The following is a 17,253-nucleotide window of genomic DNA, read 5'->3' on the forward strand; positions in this document are numbered from 1 at the left end:
CCTATCAACCCAACCCTTCAAGCACCACCTGTCCCATATGCGGCAGAGGCTGCAGATCACGCACCAGGCTTATCAGCCATCTTAGAACCCATCAAATCAGAGTGGAAGCAATTCATCCTTGATTCTGTGGGACTGCCAAAGGGAAAGAGCAGAGTACGCCTCCAAGAACCCAGCTACAACACTTTTGATAAGGGATAGCTTTTTCAGGGGTGCTTACAGCAAGGCTAAAAGCTTAAGGTCGCATCCGTTCTGTGATGGCTAATTGATTGCGATCGCGCCCACTGTAGAAGTGTAGAGTCGCCGACAGCAGCTTCTGAGTTTCAGTGTTTAACTACATAGGTGTGGCTGCCAGTTTCAGAGCAGCAATGATGGCGAACACTGGCAATTTCACTGCCAATACTACTGCAAAATATGGATCATCATTCACTGCTGCCCTGGGCCAAGGCTGACTTATGTATAAGTGTTCTTGGGCAGATGTGGAATTTTGTTTGATATACCTCTGGAAATTGTGAAGCAGGACAGGGGGGCTGGGAAAACTTTGGCAGAGCATTTTCTCAGGTGGATTAAATGGATTGGGCAGAATGAATGATCAAATGGGCTGGTGTGTTATCTCTGTATGTAGTGGACTGATTAAAAAATGACCATTCAATTAGTCATGATGCACGGAATTTAAAAACATTTTGATCTTTATCACCATCTCTCATTGTTCTCCTATTAGTTTTAGGAATAATTTTTAATCCAAGAGGATAATAAGCCAAATATTCACCACAGCTTGAAATGATCGCACAAACCACTGCTGCTGGGATTACAGGGCTGATCACAGGTACAGGTACGAACACCAGCTCAATAGATTCTGAGATTCTCAGGACAATTGTTTACCAATTAAACCTTAAAATGCTCTTCAACATCGGTTTTTAAAAATGCAGACGTTTTCTTGTTACCTTTTTTTGTATTGTTTTCAGTAAATTCTAACTTGGGATTCAACTTTTGTTATCGGCTGAGGAATAAAGGGCGAGCGAGAAATCATTGAGACGAAAGAATGAATAATTCAGGGTATTCTAACAGAGAACTTGCCAGTGATGAAATCTAAAGAAATATACATCCAAGTGATTCCACGGCACCTTAGCGAGGAGAGCGGCAACACTTGCACACAAAATGGAAGTAAAATTAAGGGCAGAATTTTTCGTCCCTGTGGGTGGGCTCTCGCCCGACCGGAGTGGGAATGAAATAATGCACGACGACGTAGGTTGAGCGTCCCGATGTCATTACGCGCCACCGACAATTAAGAGGCCTATTAAGGCCCTTAAATAATCAACTAAGTTGCATTTTTCACTACCGTTTACTTAACAGGCAGGTGAATAGTCCAGGCGGCCTTTACATTTTTAATGAAACCTCATCCATGAGCGGGATGAGGTTTCCAAGGGTTACTTAAAAAAAAATAACATTTTTTTAACATCCTTTTTTTCCACATGTCCCTCTTCATGTAACTGAGTCACATCTGGGGATATATTTATATCATATGTAAATGTTTATTTTTCATTTTAAAATACTTCAGCTCCCCAAGGCGGCCCTGTGCCTTCAGGGAGCTGTCAGTGCGCACTTCCCCCACACCCGCACACACTCCAGCGCTCAAGCCTCTCCCAGCCCCACCCCTGGCAGCGCTGAGGCTCTCAATGTGTGTTTCTCACTGGCTGTGCCGTTAATTGGCCAGCCAGTGTGAAATCGCAGTCGGAGCCCGATCGCGGGTGGCGATGGACCGCGCGACCATTCCCCGGGCCTGCCCACTACACCCACCCAATGAGGGGGAAATCCACCCCTAAGAAACCTGTGCAGAAACCAACAGCAGACACATGTAGAGTCATAAGGCTGAATTTAGCAGCTAGGCCCAAGGTCACAACACTGGGAACAGAAGTGGCAGTAGCTGTCACTTAGACTGAGATCGACTGGGCACACGCAACCTTCCCACATCCAGCCAATTAATATTCAGGAGATGCAGGGGCCAACCACTGATGTTGCAGAGGCGGGTAGAAAGACAGCGGAGGTGGCGTGCATTTTTGTGTTATTCACTTATGGAATGTGGGCATCGCTGGCTAGGCCAGCATTTATTGCCCATCCCTAATTGCCCTTGAGAAGGAGGTGGTGAGCCGCTTCTTGAACCCCTGCGGTCCATGTGGTGTAGGTACACCCACATTGCTGTCAGGGAGGGAGTTCAAGATTTTAACCCAGCGACAGTGAAGGAATGTCGATATATTTCCAAGTCAGGATGATGAGTGGCTTGGAAGGGAACTTCCAGGTGGTGGAGTTCCCATCTATCTGCTCCCTTTGTCCTTCTAGACGGTAGTTGTTGTGGGTTAAGAAGGTGCTGTCTAAGGAGCCTTGGTGAATTTCTGCAGTGCGTCCTGTAGGTGGTACACACTGTTGCTACTGTGTGTTGGTAGTGGAGGGAATGAATGTTTGTGGATGGGGTGCCAATCAAACAGGCTTCTTTGCCCTGGATAATGTCAAGCTTCTTGAGTGTTGTGGGAGCTGCACTCATCCAGGCAAGTGGAAAGCATTCCATCACACTACTGACTTGTGCTTTGTAGATGGTGGACAGGCTTTGTGGAGTCAGGAGGTGAGTTACTCTTCTCAGGATTCTTAGCCTCTGACCTACTCTTGTAGGCACAGAATTTATATGGCTAGTTCAGTTCAGTTTCTGGTCAATGGTAATGCCCAGGATGTTGATAGTGGAGGATTCAGTGATGGTAATGCCATGAAACATCAAGGGGTGATGGTTAGATTCTCTCTTGTTGGAGATAGTCATTGCCTGACACTTGTGCGGTGCGAATGTTACTTACCACTTGTCAGCCCAAGCCTGGATACTGTCCAGGTCTTGCTGCATTTGGACATGGACTGCTTCAGTATCTGAGGAGCCGCGAACAGTGCTGAACATTGTGCAATCATCAGCGAACACCCCCACTTCTGAACTCATGATGGAAGGAAGGTCATTGGTGAAGCAGCTGAAGATGGTTGGGCCTAGGACATTACCCTGAGGAACTCCTGCAGTGATGTCCTGGAACTGAGATGATTGGCCTCCAACAGCTAACACCATCTTCCTTTGTGCTAGGTATGACTGCAACCAGCAGAGAGGTTTCCCCCTGAATCCCATTGACTCCAGTTTTGCTAGGGCTCCTTGATACCACACTCGGTCAAATGCGGCCTTGATGTCAAGGGCAGTCACTCTCACCTCACCTCGGGAGTTCAGCTCCTTTGTCCATGTTTGAACCAAGGCTGAAATGAGGTCAGGAACTGAGTGGCATCCGTTCATGGGATGTGGCAACAAAAATAGTCAGCAGGTACAAATCACACATCCTGCGCCCTAGTAGAATCTGACAGCACAGTCAGCTGAATTGCATCCTGGTACATTAAACCTTAAAGCTTCATGGGAATGAAAAACTTTATCCATTTAATTATTGCTAGCTACAGCATAAATTCACAAGCTATTTATATGTAAAAGGAAAGCAAAAAGCCTTAATCATTGAGATCAAATAAAATCCCTACCGAATGAATACATAACATGTATACATGTACACTCACTGGGTACAAAATGTGGGTGTGGAGTTACAATGCAGGGTTCTGATCCAGATGATGAATGTCACTTCCTTCAATGAATGTAATTGAATAAGAAATTCCTTCTCACACTGTTACACCTCCTCTCCTTGCATGCGAGGGTGCTGGTGATGGAGAGCCAGTGGTCCGGGGGATGGTAGGATGAACCAGGGTATCACAGAGAAGTGCTGCCTTCCAAAAGCTGAAAGGAGAGGGGTGAGGAAGGTAGGGTGCTTCATAGGTCACGTTGGAAGATCATCCATCGCATATCGAGGATGGCTGATTCAGAGGTGAGGGCAAGAGAGGTATTATCACTACACTGAGAGGGAGGGAAAGAGGTGAGGGCCAAAGCCATGGAAAATGGGACAGACTAGGTTCAGGGACCCATCTTCCATGGATGTGCAGATTCCTCAGTGGAGAAAAAATGGGGACATTCTTTTAAGCAGGAAACAGCGAAACTGGGAGAAGAGCATGGAGCACATTAAGAAAGGGAAGAAATAAAATTCAGGTAGTTATGTGGGTTGGTGGGCTTGTAATAGATATCAGTGAAAAACATTTTTTACTCATTCATGGGATGTGGGCGTCACTGGCTAGGCCAGCATTTATTGTCCATCCCTAATTGCCCTTGAGAAGGTGGTGGTGAGCTGCCTTCTTGAACCGCTGCAGTCCATGTGGTGTAGTTACACCCACAATGCTGTCATGGAGGGAGTTCCAGGATTTTGACTCAGCGACAGTGAAGGAACAGCGATATATTTTGAAGTCAGGATGGTCTGTGGCTTGGAAAGGAGTTTGCATGTGGTGATGTTTATATGTATCTGCTTTGCTTCTAGATGGAAGCCATCATTGGTTTTGAAGGTGTTGTCTAAGGAGTGCTGGTGAGTTCCTGCAGTGCATCTTGTAGATGGCACACACTGCTGCCATTGAGCACAGTGCTGGTGGGAGTGAATGTTTGTGGATGGGGTGCCAGTCAAGTGGGCTGCCTTGTCCTGGATGGTGTCAAGCTCCTTGAAAGTCGTTGGAGCTGCACTCATCCAGGTAACTAATCCCCAAAGATAGAGATGTCCAGGAAGGAAAGGGTCCAGCCGGAGATGGAATACACAAAGCTAAAGGAGAGGTGGAAATAGGAAGCAAAATCCATTAAATTCTCTTGAAGAGCTCCAGTTTCTCATCTGCCCACATAGCTAAAGCTTCTCATTCTTAGGTGGATCCCTTCTGCATTCTCTCAACAATCTTTCTAAAGTTAGATGTTAAAAATTGGACACAGTATTCTAACTTCACCCTAACCAATGATTTGTATAGGTTCAGCATTACCTTTGTCCTTATGATCTATGGCCCTACTTATAAAACCTATTCCTACTGACTGGAGAGTCAGTGACTAGGGACCATCAATTTAAAACACCGTCTAAGACAGTGGCGAGAAAGGCAATTAGGATGGGCAACAAATGCTGGCCTTGCCAGCGATGCCTACATCCCATGAGCGAATTTTAAAAATCACAAAGTGTCTGTGCTCATGCTTTCATCTCAGTTTTAAGTGGCTTCTGTGATGTCTGTTTACTTTAGCTCTGAGTCCACTCAGGCTTAACCAGTCAAGCAAGTGAGCATAGAGCAGTTACCTGAGTCGCATAATCAAACATAGATCAATTAAACCATTAAACATTACAGCATCTTTCAATGGAATTGCAGATATATATTTGAAACAGATGAAGATACATGACTATGAAGAAGGAGCAGTGCTGTGGGATTAGTTTGAGATTACTCTTAGATAGAGCTAACACAAAGATGCTGAAGCAAATGGCTTATTTTTGTACTATAAACTTCAATAGCTATAACATGTTTAAAGAACATTTATCAAATGTTTTAACCTATGGATACAGTAAATAGTAATAAATTGAGCACAATTCTTTGGGATATGAGGGTACAATATGCAAATATATCCATTTTAATCTATAGGGTTAGTAATGAGTTAATAGTCAAATTTTCACTGTACTGTGATTAGATGCATGTTAAAATAATTTTTTAAAAATTAATTGTTTGCTGCAACAGAAATTCCCGACAAATTGAATGCAAAAAGAAACATTTAAATAACAAGAATTGTTTTGCTGATGAGAGAATTGATGTTTTGAATTCATGGTTTGAGCACAGGACCTTTACCTGGGCCATTGACATTGCTTCCAATGTCAATGTCTTCATAAAGCCTTTCATGAAGAAATTTGGCTCCATCAAACGGCTTGCAGAGTAGTGTGATAAGAGGAGCTTTGGTATCATGCTAAGTTTTTTAATATAAGTTCACTGAACGTCTTTTCGTTGTGTTTTTTTTAAATGTCCTCCTCCTTCAGGTACTCTGACCTAAGAGAGTATTTGGCAACCATAGACTTCCATTGGATTGGTCCATGATTATGCTTGGCAAAGTACTGCAGTGGTTTGCCATTGCCTTCTGCAGTATTGCTGACCAGGAAACTCTCCCACTCTCTTAACGTATCGGAAGGATCTAAGGGTTGATAATCAACCTGTTTGGAGACATTATGAATGCACCTTCTGTGGCCATCAGGTCCTGAAGTGGAACTTGACTCTGGAAGTTCTGACCCAGAGTTGGGGGCACTACCACCACACCACAAGACCTCCTTTTTTAATATCCCAATAGAAGGAAAAGAAAATCTTGTATTTATATAGCATTTTTCATGACCATCTCAAAGCAATTGATAACCAATGAAGTATTTTGAAATGTAGTCACTGTTGTAATGGAGGAAATGCGGTACCAATTTTGCCCACAGCAAGCCCTGACAAGCAGCAATGTGATAATGACCAAATTATCTGTTTTTGTGATGTTGATTGAGGGATAAATATTGGTCAGGACACTGGGGATAACTCCCCTGCTCTTCAAAAATATTATCATAAGATTTTTTTATATCCATCAGAGCAGTCAGATGGGGCCTGCAATATGTTCTTGTTGTCTTTTGGTTCCCAGGTGTTAGCAATAAACACACTTTAAGCTTGGAAAGATCAGGACTCTTTATGTTTAACTTGCCATTCTGCCTTGTACACAGGAAGCACTGGTTTGAATTGGTTCTGTTACACATCACATCATCAGTCTCTAGTGCAGCCATGAAATGTGGCCCCCTGAAACACTTACACATTACAATTAGTTCCTAGCTCTTTACGGATATTTACTGATAACACAACAATATATAACAGGCCTCATTTTAACACCTCATCTGAATCATGGCACTATCAACAGTCTAGCACTCCATCAGTACTGCACTGGAATGTCAGCCTTTATTTTTGTGCTCAAGCCCTGGAGTGGGAGTATGAAACAGGAACCTTGTGACTCAGAGGCAAAAGCCAATTGAGCCACAGCCATGGCATCAAAGATATCAACTGTTGTCATGGCAGATATCGTACAAGGATTAACCTTAATTTCTGACATCTTTCTAATTCTGTTCTGAAGACATGTGGCTTCCTTCAAGGATTTATTTGAATGGGCCAAAGTACTAGACAGAGAACACAAGTATATGCAGTCTGCAAACATACGGTCTAAGAAGCAAGTAACTGGATGATTACAAATCTTTTTTCAGCATTAATTTATGCTTCTGGATTTTTTTCAACTTAATAAAAATGTCTTACTCCTGTCCATCTGCGCATAAATCTGATTACAGCTGGGGAAAAGATTTGAAGTATCTAATATAATTTAGGTTCAGTCTATCTTTTATAGATGTTTCTATGGAAACTCTGTCAAGGATCTCTAAAGGGAATCTGCTGCTGCTAGTGACATGGTAATACTTGTAGCAAACTTAGAGAGGATCTGCATTATCTGCATCTGGGAAATGAAACGAGTTTCTTTTCCAAGGCAGTGATTAATTTTTGAACATCTTTTTCTCTCTGTTGTCTCCTAGTTCCTGCCTGTTTATAGCAATATGCTTCTTCATCACCATCAACCCTGCCACACACTTCCACCATTATTGCTGCAAGTTCTGTTCTGATGTGATTCATCACCAAACCACTGCACTTTGTTACTTCAACTTTTGTGTTGGGAAAAAAATGCTTGCGTATCTGCTTTTGTCGTCATGTGTCAGTCCACATCTATCAACCATTGCTTCTTGAATCTGAGTGATTTCCAAGTGCAGACTCTGAGTGGATTCAAGTGGTGTGTCAAGCAGTTTTCAAACTGTTAAGATAACCTATGAACACAATTTGCTCTGTCAAAGCCAAAAAAAAAGGGAGACATGATTGCCACTGCATCAAAAGGATTTCACAGAGCACTTGTCTCTGCTCGGATGTACGTTGGCAAGACGCATATCATGTCCATGTAGGTATCCTAGAACTAGTGTGATTTGGGCAGTTCATGGCTTTCCTTGCAGAATCCATCCTACAGATTTTTTTTTAAAAACACCTTTCATTCAAACCTACCAGGGTCTGGGGAGCTTTTGATATTCCTACTTTGATGTTCTGTCTTTATAATGGGCATTGTTGAAAATGATTTGGTCTACATTGATCTATGCCAGCATGGTTTAGTCCTTCATTGTTAACAACACAGCCTGTGATCTGACTCTTTTCATGTCACCTGTGCATAAACCCTCATTCCTCTGTTGTTTGGCTGTTCAATAGAAAGTCTGTAAGTTTGCTAGCATAGACATTCAATTTGATTCGATTGCAAAAGCCACTGTCAGTAATTTTTTTCCCAATTACAGCCAAAAAGTTCAAGGTTACTTGAAAGTCAAGATAAAGTACAGTATCTGTAAACTCTTCCAGCTGTTGCTACATATATTTTTGGCTTTAAAATAAATAGCTTAATTGACTGAATGGAGGTAATTTTGATTTTTGGTAATAATATAAGGTGAGCGATATTGAATCAGCCACTCTCCCAATTCGCACTGTTCTAAGTCAAAATTGCCCCCAGTGACTTTAGCCAGCTCTCTCCTCCACACCTTACACAGTTAGGGGAGACAATGGTGTGGTGGTATTGTTGCTGGATTAGTAATCTAGAAACCTAGGGTAATGCTCTGGGGACCTGGGTTCTAATCCTACCACAGCAGATAGATAGTGGAATTTAAGTTCAATAAAAGGTCAAATTGAAACCATTATTGATTGTCACTAATGTCCTTTAAGGACAGGAAATCTGCTATCCTTACCTGGTCAGGCCTACATGTGACTCCAGACAGCAATGTGGTTGACTCTTATATGCCCTCTGAATTAGGAATGGGCACTAAATGCTGACCTAGCCACAATGCCCACGCCCAGTGAATAAAGCAAACATTTTATCATTATGTAAAAGTAAAACAATTACATTTCCCTTAAATATTTCAAGAACAGAAAGCTAATTGTTTTGGCCAAAAGACCTTTGTTTCCTTTCCTTGACCTTCACACACTGATAAAAAGCTTAAAATTAACATTGAGGATAAGGCTGACCCCTACACCTTTACTGAGTGTTCCTTCTTCAGATTTGTTCAAGGAGTGACCAATATGGACCCCTCTCCAACACACCCCTGTCTCACCATTTGATAGGTTCATTTCAAAATGTACTTCTGACCTAAATAACAACCACAACATTAGTGATTCTATTTTGTGATATTGTGTTACAACAAGATGCATACTGTTTTTTAATGTAGAACTCCTTAGTGTATTTACTCTGGTTCAGACATGAGAATGAAAGGAAATAATGGGTGCACTCCAACTCCTGAATTAATGATCCAACTTTCTTAGGTTCACTCAAAAGATACCAAAACAGGCAAAACAAGCCTATCTGCTACTATTTGGCAACAATGATAAATTGTTTGAAATATGGGGCAGAATTTTGCCCTTGGCGGAAGGGCTCGGTGGGGGAGGGCAGGGGCAGTCGGGAAGCTGACCGCCGCCCGTGATCAGCACCACACCGCGATTTCACGCTGGTGGGCTAATTAAGGCCCACCCGGCATAAAGCGCGGGCAGCAGCACTGAGCACTGCCTGTGTGGTGGGGGAGGAGGGCGGGCAGCCCGAGCGCGAATTTTGTGCATGCGCGCGAGTGAGCGCCGCATAATCTCCCTGAGGCACGGAGCTGTCTCAGGGAGATAAAGAGATATAAAAGGAAATAAAAATGTAATAAAACGTGTCCCGTCATGTGACTCTGTCAGGGACATGTTATCAATGGAAAATTAAAGATTTTATTCTTATTTGCTTTAGGAAACCTCATCCCGCCCGTGGATGAGGTTTTCAAAAAAATGCAAAGACCGCTTGGCCTTTTTGCCAGCCCCGCCGTCCGTTAGTTTGGACGGGCAGCGAAAATTTTAATTTAATTGGTTACTTAATGACCTTTTAATCAACGGCCCATGCCCACTGACCGAGCTATCGCGCGACTGTGCGTTGATGATGGCACGCACGGCCGACCTTAATGCACATCATTTCGCACTCGAGTTGGTCGGGCACCCGCCCGCCAAGCAAACATTTCTGCCCGCGAAGCAAGTAAAGTACCCACAAATACCCAAGAACAGTCACATTCGCATTGATTGTAGTTCCAGTGACTGGTTACAACATCAAAGTATCTTTAACAGTTTCTTTTATACCTTTATTTTAGCAAAGAACTAGATAGTAGCTTATAGTGGTTTATAATCCAACTAGTATTTGTTTTAGACCACCATACCCAACACACACTTAGCTCTTTGTTTGAAAAAGTCCACCCTAGGAGTGTCAATCTTCTTTAAATTTCCTTCTGTTAATTCCCATCAGTTCAGGGTGGTTTTTCGAGGTGCTTCCTTCCCCTCCAATGTCCAGCCAGACTGGGCTACTTGGCATTCTTCCGAATGAGTTTGTGTGTTATCCATGGTGGTCAAAGCTCATTAATTCTTAATGCCTGTTAACATATTTCAAGCACTGATGTTTCATCTCTGAACACTATGGGCTGGATTTTCGATACCGAGGTGGGTAGCTCGAGTTGGAACCTCCAAGTAAAGGGCAGAAACAGAAATACCTGGAAAAACTCAGCAGGTCTGGCAGCATCGGCGGAGAAGAGCACAGTTTCGAGTCCTCATGACCCTTCAACAGAACTAAGTAAAAATAGGAAAGGGGTAAAATATAAGCTGGCTTAAGTGGGGTAGTTGGGGGGTGGGGGTTGTTAGGACACCTTGTCAAACACAGTTTTTTTGTTTTTATCTCTGTGTTTAATTGACTGCCACTTCTCTCCAAGAAATGCCTACCTTGAAAAAGTTTTGTCCTACTCTCCATCAGGATTTCCGTATCTCTCTTTTACCTTGTTCACCTTCATTGCTTTCCATTTCTCTCCTGGTGTTTGACAAGGTGTCCTAACAACCCACCCCCCCCACCCCCCGCCCCCTTAAACCAGCTTATATTTCACCCCTTTCCTATTTTTACTTAGTTCTGTTGAAGGGTCATGAGGACTCGAAACATCAACTTTGCTCTTCTCCACTGATGCTGCCAGACCTGCTGAGTTTTTCCAGGTATTTCTGTTTCTGTTTTTTTCTCCAAGTTAAAGGGCCCTGTTACACCCAATTTTCAATCTGGGGAGGTAGGGATGAGAGAGAGTGTTCCCCCCCCCCCCCGCAACTAGCATGGGGATAGGCAGCCACAAGGGCAGGTGAGTGTCAAGGCGAGGTGGTTAGAAGGCCCGTCTCTGCGACTTTATTCCAGTTGTTTTAGGAGCTGTTTGGCCCTCTAACCCTCACCCCTCACATCCCCCAAACCCCCACTCACTGCCCATGGGACCTTCATGCCAGATCATGCCACCCACCCCTCATACCCCCAAGTCACCTCCATAGCCTTTTCTCAATATTCAGCATTGGGCAGACCTCAGGAACCATCTAAAGATGACACAAAATTAAATTTCTAACAATCTAATAAGTTCTCACTCATACACACTTGATAGTGAAAGAACTCCCATTCATGAAATCCATTCAAAGCTTTTAAATCAACTCAAGTGGTTAATCTCCTATAAAAACAAAGAAACTTCCATTCAGACCCCATATCAAAGGCAGCTAATCATTTAATAGCCTATTTAAACCATCAATGAAACTGTGAATTCAGAACCCCTTGCCGGGATAATCGTAACTTTTGAAACTAAACCAAGAATAATGTCATAATAATAACTGTTGTAAAATGTCAACAAAGAACTATTATGAAACTACACAAACAAATAGTAATATTTTGTCTAACCTACACCAGATGCCCTGTCAATCAAAGTAAACTAGCAGACAGTGGTTTGTAACTGTTACTGACAGCTTTAGCCCTCTTTAAAAGTTTAAAGAATGAGGGATTTTTAAAAAATCTTCAGATCATGACACATAAACAGGCCTTATCCACCCTTCAAGAGAATCAACATCTACTCCGTCAATTCATGACTCCCACAGGATAATATAGTCCAGCAAGTTTTAACAGAAACCGAACTGTTCTCAACTCTCAAAACATGATGGTAATTTGGTCAGTCATCACTGTCTTTCAGTAACAAAGAGAAGGAAGAGGAATGCTATGATCACATTTATCTTGTCACATTTCAGAAGGTGGGTTAAGGATTACTTCTTTCATTCCGAACTGTTCTGAATGCTGATTCCACAGCTACTCATTTCCAGATGACTGCTCTCCACACATAGTGCTCATTTTCTTCAATCAGGAATTAGTTGGCCACCTTAATGAAGAGGAACGTGGTACATGTTTAATAGTCAGCAAGAACAGGCGAGGGCATTTTTGCTGAGCATTCCCATTGTAACAGTAAGAGACTTTGGAGCATGAAGGTGAAGCAGCAGCAGGTCCATATTGATGTGAGGATGGTGAAGGTGGTTCTGTGTCAGAAACTTTGGTAAATGAGCAGTGGAAAATGCAGAGTTGTTCTGCATATAAAACTTTCTTCAACCTAGATGCTAGATATTGCTGAAAATTTAATCAGAAAGAGTTAGTTTGCCCTATCTTGTTCAGAATCTAAAGATATAATTTCCATTGTCAAAGTATAAATATCTCCTGAAGCGTCATTGGACACATCCCTAATCCTAAATTAGCGCATTTTAAAACGTATTAAATTTGACACAAAGCTTTGTCAGCATATAATCTCAGTTTAGTTTAAAAACCTTCAATATTTCTGTCAATTCCAAACCCTTCAAACAAATTTTCAGTAGAGTTAATGGTTATCATCCACAGAAAAACAATTTAGCAATATCAAAAACACAGGTCTCTATTCAAATATATAATTCCTCTCCTGCTACAGATGAAACGAAAGATAATATTTGAGATGTGCCTTGGCTGAAATATCTTTACAATGCTCCTTAGATCAGCATTTATTCTTTGCGTGACCTGAATATTTGTCTTCTAATATCTCTGGACAATATTTCACTGATTGTCTCCACCACAGACTCTACATCACCAATGTGATATTGGTGTATCACATTTTTGTGCCTTTCACCCATTCTACTAGCGATCTCCTAATTAGAAGAAATTTGATCTACTAAAACGAATGTTATCATGTCCCAGTTCAACAAAAGGTTCCAATTTTGTTGTTAATTGTAAGTTGCGGCCGTACATCTTTTCATCTTAAAGAGACAGATGAAGGGTATTTTAGCTTTGAATCAACTTCACACCAAAAAGTGAAACAACACAACCTATAATAATGCACATTATGCTATCTCTGCAAGTTCCGTGGCTTTCAAACGTGCTTTACCTGCGACCTCTGAAACTATCTTGACAACCATCAGTCTTTAAGAAAGAGATTATGGAATCCAGAATGCAGTTCTATTTTCTGCCAGGAAATGGTGCTGTTTCATTTTCAAATGTCAAGGTTATTCTGGGAATAGTCCGCGCTGCACGCAGCAACTCAACGTGCCGACCAACACGCTGTAAAGTAAAATGATGAAGTTGCTTCTGAAAAAAACACATAGGCCAGGAATTTACGTCTTGCGGGCGAGCGCGCGCCCGACACGAATGGACGTGAAATAGCGCGAGATGACTTCGGACGAGCATCCCAATGTCATCCGGCACGCGAGCAACCTTCAGGTCGGCAGGTGCACACAGGCCTCGGAACCGTGCCCGCCAACAATTAAAAGGCCACTTAAGGCAATTAAAAAGCCAATTGGTGTCTCCAAGGCCCTGGAAGATTTTGACCGTGTGGACCCTTCCAGGTTTCAGGCAGCCTTCTGTTATCCTGGTAATGGGGGTTGTGGTCTCCGCTAATGGCACCTCCTCCTCTGAGGAGGAAGAGAGGGGCAGAAGCGAGAGCAGGCCAGGTGTCCCAATGCAGCTTCGTGGGGAGTGACCTGTGGGAGGAGAGGCGCAGGCACAAGGGGTGCAGGGCCAGCAGGTAGTCCAAAGTGTAAGGGGCTTCAGAAGTCACCACTATCCTGCTGCCTGGGTTTACAGGCGGTGATGCAGTTACCTCAACACGTCCGAGGGGCAATGTCGAAGGAGGCTCCGCCTATCCAGGGAGACAGTGACCTCCATTTATCAGATGATTAGGCCTGAGATCAGCTCCGGCTGTGTGGGTGGACACTCCATGCCAGTAGTTCTGAAGGTCACAGTGGCCCTCAGCTTCTATGCCTCCGGCTCTTTCCAGGTGTCAGTGGGGATCTGTGTGGAGTCTCCCAATCAGCTGTCCACAGTTGTGTCAAACTGGTGACAGATGCTCTGTTCAGGTGGGTAGTGACATTTATTCACTTCCGTGTGGACGAGGCTAGCCAGGCTGAGCGAGCCAGAGGGTTCGCTGGGTTCCCCACATCCAGTGTGCAATCAACTGCACACATGTGGCCATCATGAAGAGGATCATGAGGCAGCTCCACTGGCCACAGATGATGAATCCAGTGGAAAGTCAGAAGAGGAGCTGGTGAGGAACAAGGTGAGCGTATGGAGGGAGACCTCTGTTTCCTTCAGCAAGGCAGGGACACCAGGGATGCCTTGATCCTACAATTAGGCTGCCAAAGACCTGCTTCCCCCTCATGCCAGAGCTGCCGCCTCCATCCCTGTCTGAAATGACCCTTTCCTTTGAACCCAAAGTCCACTCAATGCCTGTGCAATAAAGTTTGGAGCCACTCACATCCAGCATGACATACTGGCGTGCCCTACGCCTACAAAACAAGTGAAGCATACCCAGGGCATTAAGACAAAAGCAAAATTTATATCATTTTGACACTCACATCAAATGAACAGAACTATATCTAATGTTAATGACCACACCAGTAAACATATTAACAAAACATGGCAGAACAGAAGATTACCCGTGAACAGTCCCTCTTGCGCTTATGGTTCCTTAAACATGCGTTTGTGAGTGCTGCACCTTGTTGCCCAACCACCCCCCTCACCCCCCTTCCCCCTGACCCGCTGGCAGCAGCATTAGTGGCAGTCCGCAATGGGGAGGTGATGGCGTAGTGGTATTGTCACTGGACTAGTAATCCAGTGATCCAGGCTAATGATCTGGGGACCCGGGTACATGGCAGATGGTGAAATTTGAATTCAATAAAAATCCGGAATTAAAAGTCTAATGATGACCATGAAACCATTGTCAATTGTCGTAAAAACCCAGCTGATTCACTAATGTTCTTTAGGGAATGAAATGGATGTTATCTACTTGGACTTCCAGAAGGCCTTTGACAAGGTGCTGCACAGGAGGCTGCTCAGTAAGATAAGAGCCCATGGTGTTAGAGGCAAGGTGCTAGCATGGATAGAAGATTGGCTGTCTGGCAGGAGGCAGAGAGTGGGGATAAGCGGGTCCTACTCAGGATGGCGGCCGGTGACTAGTGGAGTTCCGCAGGGGTCAGTGTTGGGACCACAACTTTTCACTTTATACATTAATGATCTAGATGAAGGAACTGAGGGTATCCTGGCTAAGTTTGCAGATGATACAAAGATAGGTGGAGGGACAGGCAGTATTGAGGAGGCGGGGAGGCTGCAGTAGGATTTGGACAGGTTAGGAGAATGGGCAAAGAAGTGGAAGATGGAATACAACATGGGGAAGTGTGAGGTCATGCACTTTGGTAGGAAGAATAGAGGCATATACTATTTTCTAAATGGGGAGAGAATTCAGAAATCTGGAGTGCAAAGGGACTTGGGAGTCCTAGTCCAGGATTCTCTTAAGGTTAACTTGCAGGTTGAGTCGGTAGTTAGGAAGGCAAATGCAGTGTTGGCATTTATTTCGAGAGGACTAGAATATAAAAGCAGGGATATGCTGCTGAGCTTTATAAGGCTCTGGTCAGACCACATTTAGAATATTGTGAGCAATTTTGGGCCCCGTACCTCAAGAAGGATGTGCTGGCCCTGGAGAGGGTCCAGAGGAGGTTCACGAGAATGATCCCAGGAATGAAAGGCTTAACATATGAGGAACGTTTGAGGACTCTAGGTCTATACTCGATGGAGTTTAGAAGGGTGAGGGGGGATCTGATTGAAACTTACAGAATACTGAAAGGCCTGGATAGAGTGGACGTGGGGAAGATGGTTCCATTAGCAGGAGAGACTAGGACCCGAGGCCACAGCCTCAGAGTAAAGGGAAGACCTTTTAGAACAGAGATGAGGAGAAAACTCTTTAGCCAGAGAGTTGTGAATCTATGGAATTCATTGCCACAGAAGGCTGTGGGGGCCAGGTCATTGAGTGTATTTAAGACCGAGATAGATAGGTTCTTGATTGGTAAGGGGATCAAAGGTTACGGGGAGAAGGCGGGAGAATGGGGTTGAGAAACTTATAAGCCATGATTGAATGGGGGAGCAGACTCGATGGGCCAAATGGCCTAATTTCTGCTCCTATGTCTTATGGTCTTATGGAAATCTGCTGTCCTTACCTGGTCTGGCCTACATGTGACTCAGGACCACAGCAATGTGGTTGACTCCTAAATGCCCTCTGAACAAAGGCAATTAGGGATGGGCAATAAATGCTGGCCCAGCCAGCGATGCCCACATCCCATGAATGAAAAAAAAAGCATGCTGACTGCGCTGTCCTGTTGGCATCGATGACCTTCGCAGTCATCCACTGGCCAGTGGAGCCTGTGCTGGCCCTGCCTGGGAGGGAGTGGCCAATGCCACAACTGGCATCTCCCCAGTCATCACAGCCTCATCACATACCATGGTCACTGTCAGAAGGGCGGAGTAGCTGCTGCGGTCATCCAGAGCGCCCTGAAAGGAGCCCGCAGAGATGACAAGCTGCTCATGTGCCAGCGCAAGGTCTCTCTGGATCACCCTGCTTGCCATTGATGGACTGGCACCTAGCTGGGATACTGGGTGCATCTCCCACACTGGCACTGACCACCTGAGCTAATTGTCTGTGTGAGGGCTTGCAGGTCTGAGTGCACCCCCAGGAACCCCTTGTCCCGGCAGACCGATAGTGTCAGCCTGTTCCTGCCCCACAGAACTCATTTCTTGCTAAAACAAAAATAAAAATACCTGGAAAAACTCAGCAGGTCTGACAGCATCTGCGGAGAGGAACACAATTAACATTTCGAGTCCGTATGACTTGTCAATAGATTTGGGGGCCTTCCCCTGTCCTTGATCTCTCGATGGTTTTATAGCTCCTCTTCTCCTGAAAGAATGGACAGAGGAGCATTGACTAGTCCGCTCTCTACCTGCAGCGCCACTGGTCAGTCCCACCTGAGGAACACCTACCAGGGCACATCTGAGCTGTGGCCCTCGACCCGCAAGTCAGTTCAAGCAGCCAGGGATCACCGCCTTAGCCAGCTCCGGCATTATTGACCATTGGCACAAAATTCTACTACCCCTGAGCT

This window comes from Cetorhinus maximus, chromosome 8, assembly GCF_964194155.1.
Source record: "Cetorhinus maximus chromosome 8, sCetMax3.hap1.1, whole genome shotgun sequence".
Lineage (NCBI taxonomy): Eukaryota > Metazoa > Chordata > Chondrichthyes > Lamniformes > Cetorhinidae > Cetorhinus > Cetorhinus maximus.